This window comes from Podarcis gaigeae (assembly GCF_964106915.1).
Source record: "Podarcis gaigeae genome assembly, chromosome: 7".
Taxonomy (NCBI): domain Eukaryota; kingdom Metazoa; phylum Chordata; class Lepidosauria; order Squamata; family Lacertidae; genus Podarcis; species Podarcis gaigeae.
In genome coordinates this window covers 55474908-55489441 of record NC_139683.1, presented here as the reverse complement: position 1 = coordinate 55489441, position 14534 = coordinate 55474908, and the positions used below count along the sequence as shown (strand labels likewise).

The 14534-nt window shown below is 41.4% G+C and overlaps 1 long non-coding RNA gene across 1 annotated transcript in view; it reads left to right on the top strand.

Annotated features, from left to right (window-relative positions):
* LOC310848273 overlaps positions 1 to 10247 on the top strand; it is a 127426-nt gene extending 117179 nt beyond the window's left edge. Inside the window, exons 4-5 of the long non-coding RNA XR_014566260.1 lie at positions 2488 to 2584; positions 10116 to 10247. This is a non-coding gene — a long non-coding RNA (uncharacterized lncRNA). The remainder of the gene's footprint in view (positions 1 to 2487; positions 2585 to 10115) is intronic.
* Positions 10248 to 14534: the final 4287 nt, after the last annotated feature.

Genomic DNA, 14534 nt, shown 5'->3' with positions numbered 1-14534 from the left:
TATGCAAAATAAGAGCCAGTGTAGTGTAGTGGTTAAGAGTGGTAGATTCGTAATCTGGTGAACCGGGTTCGTGTCTCCGCTTCTCCACATGCAGCTGCTGGGTGACCTTGGGCTAGTCACGTTTCTCTGAAGTCTCTCAGCCTTACTCACCTCACAGAGTGCTTGTTGTGGGGGAGGAAGGGAAAGGAGATTGTTGGCCGCTCTGAGACTCCTTCGGGTAGTGATAAAGCGAGATATCAAATCCACACTAAACAAGTATTAGAAGTTAGCCCAGAACTGGCACTACTAAACATCTTCCAAGACAATCATGCCTACTCACATCACAAAGAGCTCATAACCCACCTTCTATTAGCAGCCAGAAACATCATTGCCTGACACTGGAGAGACCTGTCAGGAGTAAGCATGGACCAATGGTACTAAATAGTATGGGAAGCAGCCTTACTAGAAAAACTAACCAATAAGCTGAAATTGACATGGGGACAAATGGAAGAAGATGCCTTCACCCCGGTATGGCTCCCTTTTATCATATACACAGCCCAACAAGACAACAACAAGAATCCACCAACAGCATACAAATCAATATGGCTGACCTGATTCAAAAACACCCACCCACCCCACTCACACATGAAAGCAAAGTCCACCACACCCAATCACAAATGAACAACCACACCTTACGCCAACCCCAACCTCTCTCACCATCAAAGGAACACAAATGAATAGAGAAGAGAACCCGCACAAGCGACGCTGACACAAAACCCACACATACATTAAGTAAAATAGAAACATTGCCACCAGATCCCACCCCCACTCACCATGACCCCCTCCACCTCTTTCCCCCCTTTCTTCCTAATGTAACACTAATGTCTCAACAAATGAAACTGACCTGTAGAAAATGTAACTTGAAAAAAGAGACATTGCACATACTTTTGTAAACCAAGAAATCTTTAATAAAAAATACACACACACACACACACAATAATAATAATAATAATAATTTATTATTTGTACCCTGCCCATCTGGCTGGGTTTCCCCAGCCACTCTGGGCGGCTTCCATAGAAACCAAAAAACACTAAAATATCATACATTAAAAACTTCCCTGAACAGGGCTGCCTTACACTGTCTTTTACATTGTTAGGCTCTGCCCTTGGATCACTTGTGCTGAGGGACAGAATATAAACTATTCTAAGCAACTAAATAAAGAAATGCAATTTTTCATGCAGACTTGAGGTAAAGTCACAGATTCATACCAAAATTGGATGGATGTCTGGGTCAACACCTGCAAAGATGACATAGAATGGAAATAGACTGATTTGCTCACCCGTAATTCTGGGTACATACTTGTCAGATTGAGTTGCAAGTCTACCATACTTAGAAAAGAGGAAAGGCTTTGCCCACTGTAGTTTTAAAGACATCAGAAGGTTGTTGGCAAAGCCAATTTTGTGGCAGCAGTATGAAGGCATACAGGTAGGAATTCCTCTGTGAAACACACCAGATCCTGCACACGATTCCTGCAAATGACTGGGAACTGCAGTGAGTGCCCATTTAACCTAATTTAACAGGTTATCCTTTGACCTCTGAAAATATGGAAATGATTTCCATCTACTTTGTTTGCACTTAACTGAAACATCTAACCAAAAGTGGGTATTTGCTGCCAATATTTGGCTTTCTCATCTCTTACTAGTTTCTGGAAACAAGGCAAGCACTCTCTGCCTCCTCAGCTCCATCTTGATATTGTTTTAATCCTACCTGTAAATGGTTTCATATGGTGTAAAGCCTTATTCCTGAAGCCTGCTTTTCATTGCATGAATTCAGGGATTCTATCTGAGATCGACAGTACTGACAGAATGTGATACAAGTTCCCCTTCACCTTGTTGACTGTCGGCATTCGCAAGACGCTGGAAATCAGACTGAAAAGTTTGAAGAGGAAATTCGGAACGAAGAAGTTAAATACGTTAGAAACAAAATGAAATACAGGACTCCGTTGATTTTCTACTTCCCCTTTCCTGTCTCATTCACCACATATGTAAGGACCTCTTCTTGTGGAGATAAAACAAAGCTAAAAACAATTTTAAATTGCACAAATCCCCAGGTTTTCACTGCTGGAGTTTTCTCTTACCTGTTTCGTTGACATATCAAAGTATGGCTTTAGCCATTTTTCTCTGTGCTGATCAGCGAATGTGCTTCAAAGAGAGTCCTAGGACTGCCTCCCCTCTCCTGCCACTTGCTTGTTCTTTGTTTCTTGAAGTGAGGTTCAATCCATGACCGACAATAAAATCACAGTAGAGTTGCCAAGTGGACAGAAAGCAACTGGCTCATGCCTCCATTTCTATGTCGTTCCCATTCACTGCCCCTGCCTTTTATGGCCCTTTGGTAGATGTTGAACTCCACATATCAAAGCACTCTGCCTAGATCGCAGGGTGGGGATGGGAAGAAATTGGATTCAGTTCCCATTAAAAACACAAACCTATCTAATTTCCACTTTCCAGAACACTCTGAGGATCAAAGTGCAATCACCCTTCAAAATTTGCACTTCTCTGAATTTTGGAATGAAGTTCCCCAGCCAACAAAACTGCATATATTAGGGTAAGTTGTACTTGTAAAATGCATATGTCAGTGAAAAGAGCATACAAAAACACATTATATTAGAGAAATTGTTTTGAAAGAATTTGACTATTAGGTAAAACTGTAGGCACAGGTGTGTATATTAGGAGAAATTTGCACTAAAATGCTGAAGAATTTTCAGGGTTTTGGTTTTTTGTAATTTTTTAAATCACAAACTAATGTGGAGAACGTAATTTAGGCCTGGAAAAATGAGAAACCGAGAGAAACCAAAACTGGCATATTCATCCATCCATAGTGGCAACTGCCAACTAGCTGAGAGGTGTCAAATGCAGTAAAAGTAGCAGCTACTTCTATGAATTTGACCCTAACTTGAAGAATAGGGAGATACACACATTCAAGGGAAGAACTCTTGATGTGTGGCATTGTCTGGTTTGGAGTGCCAAAACAACAGCCAGGAACAAAGTTGCCATGTGTGTATTTGTCATAAGGTTTGATAGGGAAACTGTCATTAATTTTGAAGAAGCAGGTATGATATTGGGAGATGCATCTGTGCCTTTTCAAAACACAAGTATTGGAAAAGGTAACATATATGTCTCCATCTTGATGATGGACACAAAATAACAATTTATGAACACTTTATATCCAAGGCAAATGGATATGTAATGTAATTCGGGCATTAAGTTTTTGTTTATCTTCACAACTTGGTGTGCTTTCCGAGAATGTAACCACGTCTTACCAAATGCCACGAGAAGTAGCCCTTTGGGAATCTCCTTCCGTTAAACTCGCCACACTTCAGCCCGAATCTGCGAGAGTGAACAGCCTCTCAAATGATGTTGTTTGACAGTGGCTCAAGTTGGCTTTTGAATTAGGCAGCACCCCTGTTCGCATTCAGTGAATTATGGCTGCTGCTTAAATAAATATTTATATCGCTAACTGTTGAGCACTTTATTGTGACATTTTATTGTTTAGACTTCTTGGGGAGAAAAAGGTTAAATATAATTACCTCTTTGTTCTTAAATGATAAAAAGTGGGTAACATCTGTGCCGACTGCTGCGTGTGCAGCAATAATAGCTGAGTGTTAACAATAACACAATGACCCACTCATGTGAATGTCACTGCCTTTTACCTGAGTGTCTCCAGCAGCTAGGAAAATAATTCCTATTCACTAAAGACTAATTTTCACATTTAAAAAATCTTTATTATGGGTCTAGTGCAGCAGAATTGCTTGACACAGTAGGGAACCCATACTTAGAATGGCAATATAAAGTATGAGGAAACGCCTCAAGTCACAATCAAGCTGGGCAGTAATTCAGGCTCCAGCATCTCCCAATTACACCGGAACATCAGCAGATGGCGCAAAGCATCTCAGAATAAAACTGAGCATGCTCACTCATTCAGATACAATCAGTGGCTCAAAGGTGATGTTTATATTTATTTATTATTTATTTATTTCTCTATCAGGTAAGTGTGTGTGTGTGTGTGTGTGTGTGTGTGTATTTGCCTACTCTGCATTGAAGGCTAAAGGCAGGCTCTAAGGTAAGGGTATATATCAATGCTAGCAAGCCTACGTTTAAGGCAACTCAACCACGGCCACCAAAATGTTGCGGCAAAATGAAAATATCAACTAAACCGCCTTGGTAACTGCTCCATCCCAGTTGCTAAAAGGCTGGCCAAGCAGAAATGGGTCAAAATGATTCCAGAAGATACACAGGTTCAGGTATTATCAGTGCACACACACTTAGTACCTACCTATTGGCTCCAGTCCAACTAACATTGGTCATGACTAGGCCACATTGAAAATGACAGTAAACGGAGTGTGCTTAAGCCCCCTTTAAGACTGTTACGGGACATGGGGGATTCTTTTATTTCTTAGGTATTCCAGGCTCCTGGTCTGGGAAGATATGGGAAAAGAATATCAGGATAGTTCCATGGGTCCCATTATGGAGTCAAGAGCTATATTGTGAATACTACAGAGCTAAATTCGTCTCGATTTTTTTCTTGCATTACTTTATCATTCTTTACCCTTATGATGTCCTTGAAGCCTTGATGGAGCTTTTAATTCAACCTATTGGTTAAGGGAGAAGATTGGAAGACACGACTCCCCCCCCCCCTTTTAATTATTTTTTCCACATTTCTTTGCCTTAGGATATATCATAGTGCCTTTAGGAACTTTAGTAACATGGTCTGTGAGATTTAATCACGGGGTGTAAATTGCTTTGAGAATCTCCGATGAAAACAGCTGCTGTCAAAATGCCCAGACTGTTCTTGAAAGATGGACAAGGAAGTGGTCCATTTCAGTGTCCTTCGTGCAACAGCCTCATGATCCACAGTGAGCTCAGTCAGGCCTGCAAAAGGTGAACCTGATGCCTAAGGATTGAGCATAAATGAAGCATCAGATTATGACAAACTGGATAATTCTATAGGTCCCACATGCCTGTTTGATTTTGGCAAAGTGCAGGGAATTTTGTGATACTTCATTGATCTATCCAAATAATGTAGTATTACACAGAGTCAGCTGGGAGCAAAAGGCAAAAGAAGCATTGTAGTTTGGAAAAACGTAGTCTGTTAAAGGAGCCCAAATGCCTCTACTCAAGCATCTTGCAGTGGTCAACCAGATACCTGCAGAAATGCCATAAAGAGGACATGGGTGCAATAGTCCCTTCTCTGCTCAGAGATAAGTCCCATTTAATGCAGGGGGACCTATTCGCAGGTAAATGGCCATAGGATTACAGCTTCAATTGTTTTATTTAGCCCAGCATTCTGTCTAGCAAGAGATACTTTCAGATAATTAGGAGGAATTAGGAGATGTTTCTGGGTCAGTGAAGTCATCCAGTTTCAGGCTTTAAGGGACTGAGTAACAAGAGTCATGATGGTACCCTCTGATCATTCCTGGTCTTGTCATCTATAGATTTTGTCTTCGGTGGCTGGTCCTACTGTCAAACCCTCTTTCACACAAAGGGAATGAATCATTTCTTCAAGGTCACAGAGGATATCAATAGAAAAGGCTTGAGATAGAAAACAGACCATGTGCAGCTGTAGGAGAAAATCCACCTCACTGGCTCATCGGGCCATAGCAGAAGGACTGTTCTGAAAATTAAGAGTGACTGTGCAGCCAAAGAGCCATTTAGGTTTAGAGACAGTGATTACTGACTGTCTGATTGAAATGTGGGGGGATTTTTTCCCCGTCTATTGGATATTTTTTTTATTCCACCTTCCATCTGAGATGTGACCAGTTGTATATTTTATTCATTAATTATATCATTTTGGGGCTGTTCAATTTTCCGATGATTTTCAATGAAAGAAACCAACATTTTTTGACATTCATTACAGAGGTGAGTGCCTACTGTCTTCCGACATAGTAGGAGCATAAAGATTTAAATCACTAAGGTCAAGGGTTTCACAAAGCTGGTCTTCCTAGAGCAAAAGAGAGTCACAATCTGAAACGCCACTTAACAACCCTCATCAGGAACATTATAAGGGGATGGTGCAGCCTCAAACCCACAGAAAAAAATCAGAAGCAGAATAATTCTCATGGTCACCTCAGTGCATACACAGTCAGCTGTGTGTTGCTTTATTTTGCCCAGGTCAACAAATCTGTTGCCCCATGCCTTATATCTGGCTAATAAAAGATTTATTCTCTAAAGTTTATGTGAACAAAACATATTTGGCTACTGGGCGCAATGGCTATTTTTTACCTCCAAGGTTGGAGGCAGTAATGCTTCTGACTACCAGTTTTTGGAAACCACAGGAGGAGTGGTTTGCTCTTGTACTTAGGTCCTCCTTGAGAGTTTCACAAAGGCATCTGTGTGGCCAGCGTGAGAACAGGATGCTGGACCAGATGGGGCATTAATCTAGCAGGCTCTTCTTATGTTTTAATGTTATATTGCTGGAAATCTCTACCATCTCCTAGAGAACTAACTCACAATTATTAGATATTGGATTGAATCCCAAAGTACGTTCTGATTTATGAAAGGAGTTCTTCCATGGATGGAATGTCATTTGATGCAGTGAAGGCTTTTGCTAGTGGAAGGGAGCAGTTTTGGCCAACCCGCTCCTTTCTGCTACCTCTCACACTACTCTGCACACTGTTCACACTGTTCAGCAGTGTCCCTTGCCCTCTAGAAGATCTTTTCAGGAAGGAAGGAAGGACTGCTGCAAAAAAAAGAGGTGACCTTCCCTTTGGACCGCAGGTGCTAAGGGTACTCTTTCCACAAGCTGAAGTCCACTCATGGCATCTTTGGGCGAAGTGCATTATATTTTAATGGATATTGCCTTTGAGTGCTGATTCCAGGCAAACTGCCCTGGAAGCTTTTATGATTGAAGGCATAATATTTACATTTATAAAGAAAACCAATAAAATATTTCACAGCCAATATCTTGCTCTGTGTGCAGACACTAGAGCAGCCAACTGGGAAGACTTGCTCTAGATTTTTCCTGATGCTCATATAAGTATTGGGGAGGAGCCAAGTGCTGCCTGGGAACTCCCTTTATTTCTGTGTGACTTACACCATGCTTGTAGTACCAACGCATAAGGCTAATTTAGGAATACTCTTCCCAATATAATACATTTATTTTGCATAGACTTTTCCTTGTGAGCAACTCTCCCTAGCTGTGTCATATTTAGACCCATCTTTCTATTTGGACTGATACAGTCTTATTTCCTAAAATGCTGCTAAGCAGAGATCGGTAATCTGTAACGGCAAGTGAAGGAGCAATGGCGTCCCCTGGGTAACATCACTAGCAACTCCAATAAAGTCCTGCCCCCATTAAGATATCTGTGAGACCAATTTTTTAGCACCTTGAAAAACCTCCCAGCCAGCTGCTACTGTAGACGATCAATGAAGCTACTGAGGAACTTGTCAGAAAGACAAAAGCTACTGGCTACACAAATATTATGAACCTTGTCAGTTAAAGAACTTTTGAGGAAATACCTCAGTGGAATGGTGACTAGCCACTTTCCTCCATGGGACTGAGAGGCAAACGTGGAGGGAGAGGGAATCCATCACTTCCAGCTTAGATGACACACATCCAGTTCATTGCTAACCACCTCCCCATGACAGGAGACAGCAGTTACAGAATAGGGTGATGGCCTTTCCAAACACATACACACACAAAAACGCAGAGTGCTCCTCAGAAGGGGTGGGGCTAATAGGAAGTTCAGGCCAACCAGAAGGACCCAGAGAGCATCATCCTGCTACCAAGGTGACAACTTTCCATGACTGAATCTACTGATAACTGCTGTGAACTCTCCAAGGTGCTGACAATGCCTCCCACCCTGCTGTTTTTATTGGGATTTGACTGGATTATCAGAGTTGCCTTATTGTGACTCTGCTCTTCAAGACATAGCCTATGTTTCATCACTAACTGCCCTTAATATCAACCCAACCTCCCCGGGGCCCTAAGATAGAAGAAGGAAAGATGGGGGTACATTATAATGTGATTCAAACTGGAGGATCTGAGTTACAAAGTCTAAATAAATGCCATGTGCAAGAGCTGTGAGTTTTAGGAGTACTCTATAGTTTATCACTTTACATTTGCATCAGAATTTTGAGGACCATTTGGGCCTTGTGCATACAAATAACAGGCAGGTGCAACCTCCAGCTGTAGTTTGGGGTTATCATAATGAAAGGGGCTGGTAGAGCCCAGGGAGAGTGTAGAATGGGGGCAGAATGATCTTGGGGAAGGGCTCAGTAGATTGTGGGGCCCACCACTGTGCGAGAGAGAATCAGAAAGTAGTGCTAGAACATTTTACTCAGGAAGAGTCTATGCACTCTAGGGAGTTGGTCAAAATCACCTGTGAAATAAGGGGGACTGTTGAAGAGCCAATGGGATACTGGATTTGAGGTAGGACACCATATATGGAATCCAAGGTTTAAGAACTGTATAAAAAGGAGAAGAAGGTAAGCTTGGAGGCATGAGTTCTTCTGAATGTGGACCATCAACCCTGTGGGCTAAGTGTTGGAGATTATGGGATCTCAAGCTGAAAGGTCACCATTGCTACCTTTGAGGTCAAGTATGTAAGAAATGCCTCTTGTCTGACTTCATTCCTTATATGCATCACTACGAAAGCTTACGTACATGAGTACAGCAGGCTCCCATTGTAGATTTTATCCGTCCAATTTGCAGGAGGCAATGGCAGGTAGAGCTAATGCCTTCATCCCTACTCTTGTATACTGATTTTACCTAGAAGATGAATGCTTGAAAAGGACTAAGGTGCCCTATAATCCCTTTCCATTTCTGGTCATCTTTAGAGGAAGAGTTGTGGTTATGGGTATTTCCGTGAGCAGAAGAGGTTGCACAGTGTGCTTAACAATAACTTATACTCCATTTTGCTTAAAATCTTTCCTCCACTATTTTCATGTTGACTTGATTTAACATTGCACTGGAGTAAAATTAAGGTGAAGGGGTAACATTAAAACCTTGATAAGAGTTAGAATTTACACTTCTGAAGACATACTTTGCCAATGAAAAGCATGCAATCCTATCGATCTAACCTTTAATCAACCCTGCCCCCTTTCTCTCCCTGTGTTCATTTTATTGAATTGTGTCTGAAACGACAGGTTCAGGATCTACATTATGTGGCACATAAAACATACTTCTTAGAACTACATAACAATAGTAGTCCACATAAACAGCCACACTGTTAATTAAAACACACACACACACACCAAGAACCCAATGCAGCCTGATATTTGGGGTTGCATAAGAGTTGTTTTACTTTTTAAAGAGTATTGGGGTGTGCATGTTACATCTACAAATCCCCTGCCATGCATATTTGCTTAAGTAATGCACACAGTTTGTATAAAGTATCTATATTAATATAATGCACTCTCTCATACCACTAAGAACAAATCTGGATCAGATAATATCCCTCAAACAACAGCAAAACACCAAAGATTTTTAGTTTTGCTTCCCTTGCCAAGAATTTTTCTTTGTCCATCAAAGGTTCATCTCCCTCAACTCAGAACTCTCTCTCTCTCTCTCTCTCTCTCTCTCTCTCTCTCTCTCTCACACACACACACACACACTTATTCTATGTTGCAATTATAATACTAAAATTGAAATTGCTTCTCAACAACAGAAACCAAACAGTTCAATATGTACTGCTAACTGCTAGGGTGGGGGGCCCTTTGTCAGTTGCATTCCTTGGGGGCTGATCTATAGTTGGTCTGCATGCTGGCAGTGGTTTGGAGGAGCCAAAATATGAGTGGGGCCACCCCTTTCCTCTCTTTATGCTACCCCTTTCTATTTCCCTCTCTCTCCCCTCCTATTTCCATCACCTGTTCTCTTTCCTCTTGCTGAGGGAGCTATAGAGACTAGAACTGATTGCTTGCAGACAGCTTCCCCTCTCTCATCCTCATGTCCATTTCGACTCTGTCCCCCATTTCCCCCTTGCATCCACCTTCTGTTCTCTCCCAACTATGTGAAATTAGGTTGAGGGCACAGGTGGCACATCCCTGTTCAAAAGCACAGTGCTCAAGTTTATTGAGGGCAGCTGCTCCTGTTATGTCACAATAGCTGAACTTCTTTTTAGTATTATAATTCTCAACAGGCCAATGAAGAAGTTCTTCCTGAAGATTCTCATGAACACTAAGAGCTTGAACATTCAACATTCAGTGAGTTGGTCATAACAAAGAAGATGCGAGCTTTCCAGCTTTCTCTTTCACTCTCTGTGACAGTCCTAATACTTCATCTGAACATCTGGAAAGTCAGTCATTTGTCCATCCTCTCCAACAGTGGTTCCCTAACATTCATTGACTGTCATCAAACCACTAAAAGGGGAATTACACTGCTCACCTTGACAGACAAATACAGAGAATTTTAAAGTTGGCATTGTATGCTAACACAATTCCTTAGAATCTATGGCTCAGACACTGCAAGGAATTCTTAGTCATCTTCCAAACACATACCACTGAAGATACATTTTGTTTGGGTCTTTGCTTCAAAGATGAATAAATCAGCAAATAAAGGGGAATCAATTATCCATGCAAAATCTTTTATGTACAGAACTCCCATAGAAATCAGTAGCAAATCCCTGCCAAGGTGGAGGGCACAAATGACCCTAATTAGCCCAACACAGGTACATGATGGCTTCGTGACTTCTTAGTGACTTCCTGTGCTGATGTATTACCCTAATATCAGCACTTCTGCTAAAAGAGACCTGCATTCCCCCTGAGATGTAAGTAGGATATTTTCCAAGCAAGGAATGGAAAAACCCTTACCTTGTTAATAAATTATATACATTGATTAGTTATCTATCTATTTGGGTTCATTAGCCTGTTAAAATGCTATTTGGCAGAAAGACAAAAGTGTCCCTCTGTTTATTAAATAGAGTAGTGTGCTCAGCCCAGTGGAGTGATACTAATTTACATCCAGCAGGAATTTGGATTAGGGTACTTTTCATTCTCTTTGCTTTCCAGTCTTCTGCTTTGGCCCTGACTTTCCAAAGCTCAAAGCTCAGCAAATGTAGAGCACAGCTAAGAGAAACGATAGAAGTATTTTATATGCTGGTAACCATCATAGTAAACTTTAGTATCTTCTAAAGGGTAGGGTTGGGGGGGGGGGCAGAAAAAGCTATGAGCTGAATTGTACAACTCACACAATTGGTAAAGAATAAACCCTTGTTGCTGTCATTCAAGGGTAGCAAAAAGGAGAAATAAATATTGCACGAGGTTCTGTAACTTCAAAACCAGGGATGATGTGACACAACCCAAAGCCAGAAGAACCCCCTGAAGCTGCACAGATTCCACCAATAGCACGATCACACCAGGTAACAGGACTCCCTTAAAAGGATGCTTCCAGCTTAGTTACATCATGTGGCATAGAGCTGACATGTTGCCGAGTTACAATGCAGTACAGAATCACTGGAATGGGCTGTGCAGATGCAGTGAGTTGTTCTGAGTGACATACCTAGTTCTGTCATAAACAGAAAGTTCAAGCTGCTTTGTGGGTAAAACTGAGAGGCCATCTTTTTGTGGCTGAAATCCATTGATCAAATACTCCCAAATACAACCGCTGAAACTGTTACTGAGGAAGAAGCAGCTGATGGTTTGTACCTTGCCTAATATAAACATGACTGAAAGCATTAACACATAAACAGAAATGCCATCTGATGTTGTCTTCACTGTATTTTTCTGAATTTCTCGAAATTAAGGAGTGTGGCTGAGGGAGTCAGCTCAGCAGTCAGTCATAGTTTAGGTTTTGGATTAGCAATGTTTCTGCCAGATGGGCTTGGATACATAAAAGGGTGTGGGAATGTGGCACTTTCAGGTGGTTTCTTCTATCAGGGTAGAAATGGAAAACCATAGCTCCTGAGTGTCTAATTGTTGTGATTTGAGACATTTAAATATGCGAGGCTATATCCCCTGTTCACTCACCCATCTTTCCTGGAATATAGATCCATAAGGCTCATTTTGGCTTCTCAGTAAGAAAGGGCAGCCAGTCAAGCCTCATCAATGTAAATAATGGATACTCAAAGAAAACTAGTTAGCCTTCTCAAATCAGAGGTAACACTGAAGAGGAGGAGGGAATGCTTTATGGTCTGCTTGTGTACTCATTCCAATGTCTGCGTCTTGGTAAAAGAAAGGTTATATTGCCCATCTCAGAAAATGTTCCTTTGACTTTGGGGTTCTTACCCCCACATTAGAAAGGGAGCTCCCTAGCAACAAGTCTTTTCAGCTGAGAAAATAAGGTTTTCCATCCTGCCTTCTGAACTAAACCCTACTATATTTGGAAACTACAGTATATGAAAAGGACACGTTAAGGTGCTTCTTATATAATAGTTACTTTCAGGAAATAACAAAAACAACAATGCATATTTGCATATTGTGGCAAACCCCAAAGTTCTGGACAGCGACAATTATGGATTGTAATTTTTGGTGCAAAGATTACAAGCTGTTGGGGATGGCACTATTGGAAGAGTGGCAAGTGGTCAGCTGGGATGGAAAAATCTTACCATCAAGAATTTAAGACAGGAGGAAAAACCACAACTGGAAGGCTTGAATGTAGAGGTAGGTAGAGTTTTGAGCACCATCCAAGCATGTGTGGCAGACCACAACAGGTTTACGCTTGCAATTATACAGACATGCAGAGAATGAAATCCATCAACACTTTAAAGAAATTCAGCTGAAAGTACAGAATTAGAACTGACAAAAGATGCCCTGATAGAAAGATCAAGCAGGAGCTTAAAAGAATCGATCCAAAGATCAAAGTTTTGCAGAGAATGAGAGCCATCATAAATGAGAAGATAATAGAAACTTGTCATTTTATCTATCTGAGAAAGATTAATCAAAACTACAAGCATATGGCTCAGGAGGACATGGCGATGGTAAGCCTGAATGTCAGGTGTATAGGTGGGCAAAGTGGAGAAGTGGAGATGGGCAACAAGGAGGAATTAAAATGTACCTATACAAACTGAAAATTCTAAAATCGAACACATGGAGATTATTACATAACAATACTCTAGATTTTTGATTGCCTGATATGTTCCCTACCTAGTCAATTACTAGTAATGGAAATGGGGTGATTGTTTCCACCTAAGAAGAGATAGTGTCTGTGGTTTTTTAGAGCTGAAATATGGGGTTCCTTTCACAGCAGTAAGAAAAAAAACAAGAACAGCAAACAGCATTGAATAGTGCCCACTTTCCGCAGTTCTTTGGTGATTGGTTTTCTTTGGGGATGTCCATCGGAAATGTGGTCCATGCAGTCCCTTTTGAGCTGCTCAGCTGACTGAGGGGAAGGTGAGAATGGGGCTGGATTGTGGGGGGCAGGAGGAATTGGCTGGAGCCCACTGGGATGAGCTGCTTGGTATGCAGCCGATCTCCAGCTCAGCTGGCTGATTCCTGTTTCATTTGGGGCTCAACTGACATTGTCCCCTGGCTCAGCTCAATATATGCTGGCCTAATTTGTCCATCCCAGGTCTGCCAGGCAACAGCTTGCTGAGCCAAAGCTGGTGGAGCTGAGACTGGTGTAAGCCCCACAAAGGAAACATAATGGGGGCATGGCAGGAGTGGGATCAAAGATCAGAGACTTAGGTTGGCTCCTAAGCCCATTCACCTCCATCATGTGATCTGGAAACCCACCATAAAACAGTATTTCAATGGCTTGTTTTCCCTCTTCCAGGCTTAGGCAGAGAAGCAGCCGCAGCGCTGAATGGGGGTTTGGATCTGATGTAACTTTACACCAGCTTAACTTATGGCAGCTTCTTGTGCATAGGATGGCCCCCATGGACTTTCTCTCCAATTGCTGGTTCTTCTAATGCTGAGAATTTGGGTTTCTTTGTTTGTTGGTAGACATATATCCTCCTAAAAGTATAGCGGTATTAGCCGAGCCACAATCTTCCACTAAATTTATGCCAACACCTACAGTGTTCAAGAAGGTTTCTTCCATTTGCAAGCCACCACTGGTAAGAGGCATCAAGGCTAGAGCTTTCATATCAATGTGACTACACTAAGTACAGTGGAGTCTGGAATTGCACCAACATACCAGCTGGAAATCTGTTCCTCTAGCTTCTTCCATGCACCCCAATGTATAGCAGAAATTGCAATATACATCTATTATCAGGAACTAGGGTTTTAAGATGGCAATTTGGTATTTGGGCTTTAAAGGGCATCCTGTGATGACAGACCATATGGTCATCTTCTGCCCTTTAATGTTCCTATGCAATAATGTATTTACAAGGCAACAGAGAGGCTAGGAAGATAATGCCATCTGCTGCCACTGAGACAGGAAGCACAAAATAGATTAGAAAGCTAATAAATGAAAGACTCTCAAGAAACGACCAGGCACCAACAGATATGTTTAATTTTTTATTTGTTCCATTTGCATAGTATTGACCAAGGTATACAGGAAGGGAAATTTGCTTGCTAGTAAAACAAATGACCAAGCCCACAAATTTGATCTTTCTTTGATGGCAAAAAATAAATTAATGATACAAATTACTTGTTAATCTATTCAGTATTAAAGAATGGGT